This window comes from Phocoena phocoena, chromosome 7, assembly GCF_963924675.1.
Source record: "Phocoena phocoena chromosome 7, mPhoPho1.1, whole genome shotgun sequence".
NCBI lineage: Eukaryota > Metazoa > Chordata > Mammalia > Artiodactyla > Phocoenidae > Phocoena > Phocoena phocoena.
The window spans coordinates 1,754,906-1,759,323 of record NC_089225.1 but is presented as its reverse complement, the minus strand read 5'-3'; positions in this window follow the sequence as shown (position 1 = coordinate 1,759,323).

Genomic DNA, 4,418 nt, shown 5'->3' with positions numbered 1-4,418 from the left:
ACACAGGCCTGGTGTCTGTTTGCCTTTTTGACTGAGAAATTAGGTAGATCAGGAGTATGCTGTAGACCAGTGTTTTCCTCATGTAGGATGTTGCTTTAGTTTCTTGTTGCTGCTGTAACAAATTACCACAAACTTAGTGGTTAAAAACAACACAAATTATCTTATAGTTCTGTAAGTCAGGAGTGTGACATTGATCTCACTAGGCTAAATCAAGGTGTTAGCAGGACTGTATTCCCTTCTGGAGGCTCCAGAGGGCCATTTCCTTGCCTTTTCTGGCTTTGAGGCCCATTTCTCCATTTCTGCATCTTCAAAGCCAGCAGCATTGAATCTGCAGATCTCTCTTTCTGACCTTGCTTCCATCCTCACATCTCCTTCTCTGACTCTGACCATCTGACTCCTTCTAACACATTTGAGGACCTTTGTGATTCCATTGGGCCCACCTAGATAATTTCCTCTTTGCTGTATAAACTAACATATTCACAGGTTCCAGGGTTCAGATAGGGACATCTTAGGGGGGTCATTAATTTGCTTGCCAGAGACGTCAATTGCTATCACATGAAAAAGAGGAATGAGGTTTTCTGTTAAAAAGTTGTATTTTCAAATAAACACAGGAGCCTTTGATATGCTAAGGTACACTGCATCTTTCCAAAAGAGCTCTCCAAAGTGATAAGGTCTTGTGTCACACCAACACCTGCCCTCCACAGCTGCCTGAAACCCAGGAGGCCACCTGCATGCCACAAGCAAGGGCTTCCTGGCCAGGAGACCCGTGAGACGCAGCCCTGGGTCAGCTTTTCCCACCGTATTGCCAAACCGACTCCCTGAAAGAGACTTCAGGTAACCGGGGAGTGGTTGTAAGGACAGCAGGCCCATCCACCCAGGGGCCCGGTGGGGGAGGGCCCCGTTGAGGGGGCGGGGTCTGCGGGGCGGGGCCTGCGCCCCAGCCCCCACCCCGAGTTGGGCTAGCGAGAGCGGATGGGGCATGTAGTCTGCGCTCTCAGGGTCAGTGGTGAGGCTCCGTGGGTTGGCCTGGTCGCTGGCCCCTGGCCCCGGTCACCCCTGCCCCTTGCTACCTTAGGGTACATGGTCCAGGCCCACCTGGTGCCCGCCCTGCAGCCCTTGCCCTCCTGCACCCACAGGAGCCCCTCTCCCAGTTCTCCGCCTACATTCTCGGTAGCCCTTCATCAGTCTCTTTTCTGTGTCGCTCCTCTGCCAGCCCCGTAAAAAGTTTATTTCGTATCAATTCCAGGGGCTTCCAAAGGTTATTTTCCATTCTCCACAGTAATAAAGGGTTTTCGGATCTCAGTCCATTACCTTCCTCACCTTCCCCCCAACACACACACACACACACACACACACACACACACGCACGCACGCACACACTGTAAATCAAAAGTTTCTGAGAACAATTCTTCCCCTTAACTGGAGAAGTACTTTAATGTTTTTTTTAGGCTGGTCACATCCCAATAACTTGATTTCACAGTTCGCAGACTGTGTCCAGCAGTTTGGGAAGCACATAAGTCCTGGGCCATGTGCTCACCACTTGGCTGTGCTGAGATGTCTGCACCGAGTGCTGTTCAGAAGAGGGCATGTCCTGCGCTTCTAGCACAGCCAGGCTTCCATCAGGGCCAGGCTCTGTCGCTCCCTCCATGTGTATATCTGTTATCATGCTTTGTTCTTGCAGCTTTTGTGGTGAGGATATTTCCTCCCCCATTTTTCAGATTAAGAAATCGAGTCTCAGGTGTATAAAGTGCCTTACTCAAGATCATGAAGTTACTTGGTGATGAAGCCAAATGGCCCAGAAATGCCAGCATCCTCTGTACTGAGTGCCCTATGGGATCAGGAGGACAGGGTCCAGAGCAGCACTACCCAAATAAAAACAGAGTTCAACCCACGTTTTTATATGTTCTAGTATCCACATTAAAAAAAGCAAAAAGAAAGAACTGGGATTGCTTTTAATAATATATTTTATGTAACCCAATGTATCAAAAATATCATTTAAACATGTAATCAACATAAACACTAATTATACAGTTTACTTATTTTTAGTACTAAGTCTTCAAAATTTGGTGAGAATTTTACACTTACAGCACATCTCAATGCCCCATGTGGGTGGTGGCTGCCACCCTGGATGCCATGGCTCCAGAGCCACACTTTCTGGGCTTGCTCTTGATTGTGTGTTGTCAGGCACGTTATTAACATCTCAATGTCTCCAATCTTCTTATCTAGAAAATGGAGGCAAAGTACCAATTTCATAGGGTTGTGGTGAAGATAAAATGGGAGAACCGATGCAAGGAAGTAAGGCCCACGAATGGCCCATTAGAGCTTTACAATTTTTAAGGCTATTTGCGTGATTGTTGGATTCAGGAAGATTTTGGAGTCAGATCGACTTAGGTTCAACCACCACTCAACGGCTCCCCCAGTTGCCTGTTTTTAAGCTGGTCACTTCCTCAAGGCTGACTCCTCATCTACAGCCTCTAAACCTTGGGCAGTGAGCAGCTGGTCTTCTCTCCTACCTCTCCCAGTCTCCTCCCTGGTTCTCTTAGACTTTCAGTTAAGTCAGTCCCTGAACATGTCCTGACTCAGAATCATGGACTTGCCACATTAGAAATGATGTTTGTTCTGCACTAACTCACAGAGGATTGCCTTCTGATGGAAGGGAGCCACTGGGAAGAGGGGCAGACGTTGCTTAGCAAGGAGATGCATGTTAAAATGATCTAGAGAAGTTTAAAAAACACCCCCAGGAAGGGGCACTTCAGACCAATTAATCAGGACCTCTGGGAGTGGGACCAGTGCCACACACGGGATGCCAACCTGTGTGACCATTCTCAGAAAGGCATGGAACATATTTTTACTTAGAAAGTGGTAGATGATGACTAGTCAGGAAACTCTGTCTCCTTACCTCTGTTCTCATGGCTTCCAAAGTTCTGACAATGTGGCCTACCACCAGAACACCAGGTGAGAATTGAGAGGTTTGGGATTTCTAATACCCTGTCTGGTATTTTCATCGTAAGTGTCTTTGCTGTAGATATCTTTGCCACAAACATTTCTGCCAAATAACAAATAAGGCAATTTCACCTTAAAAGTTAAAGTAGCAGTAAATAAAATGTGTGTAGATCCATGGCAATACTGCACAAATAACTGATTTTATTCTGTGGGTTGTACCTTAGCACTTGTCTTCCAAGTCTTTTGTTCATAGTGTTTTATACATATATTTTTTCAATTTGTTGTCTTCTCATTTGTCATCATACTTTTTTCTTTATCACTAAAATGTCTTCCTTCCTTAAGAGAGGCATCAGTTTCCAAACACTAGGATGCATGTTTATGCATCCTGAGCTCTGTGTTGCATCATGAAATCTTCTACAGTGTTTGTTCTTTGCATATTGTCACATGTCCATTGATAGACATTCTAAAGTTCTATGGGGAATGTGGGTTCAACCCTGTACCTTCAAGATCCTTGGCCTCTTTCTCCTCCAGTGTAGTGTGTTTCAAAATAAACCAACTCTTGGGGCAGATCATTGTCATCTTTCAGCTTGATAAAGCCACTTATAACGTCATTAACTGGAAGAAATCCTAATGGATTTCAACCCGTTGAAACTAAACTATCAACCAGTTATTTTATCTTTCATGGCAAAATTGCCTTATGGCCAATTAGTTATGAGGCAGAAATGTTTGCCACAAAATGCTTTGTGTGAAAGTACCTAGAACCCTCTAATATAGTTCTGGTCAGCTGTGTTAGAATTTGCCTACTTTTTTCAGATTAAAAAACTGAAGTCCAGCTAAATTTAGTAACTTACCTAAAAGAAAAGTTAAGTTTACATTAGTGTGATTTTATTACAAATCATTAAATTACAAATATACAGATATTACAACTCATCAAATAAAATCATTCTATTGATTTTATTTGTAATGCCCAAGCTAGACCCTCCATCCTCCTGGAAACTTCTTGTTATATAGGGTGAAGTGGTTCTCAAGTCCATGGTGTTCACCTAACGGCCTGTATCATAAGAAGGCCTGACATTTTTGTAGCACTTCACAATTTACAAAGTAAATCTTCCACAGGCTTTTTCCAACTGCAGATCTTATTAAGTCCAGTCACAGGAATATGAAGTGTGCTGTCAATGTAACCAGCAAGGCCATCTGAAAGCCTTGGGTGAACTGTTGTTCAGGAAGCTTGTTGAGCTCTGACACCCACTGGCCTGTTCACCTCCTCACCTCAGTTTCCTCATCTGTAAAATGAGGGCTCTAATGATTATTGTTGGGGAAGTAAATTCCTACCAAAACAGAGTGCTCTCTGCAAAACAGAGAAGAAAGCAAGCAGTTTTACTAGTGAACAAGCATATCAGAGTACAGTGCATTGCAGGTTATCTGTGAAGAGAGATAGCAAAGGCAGTTATACCACCCACTTATACAGCCAAGCT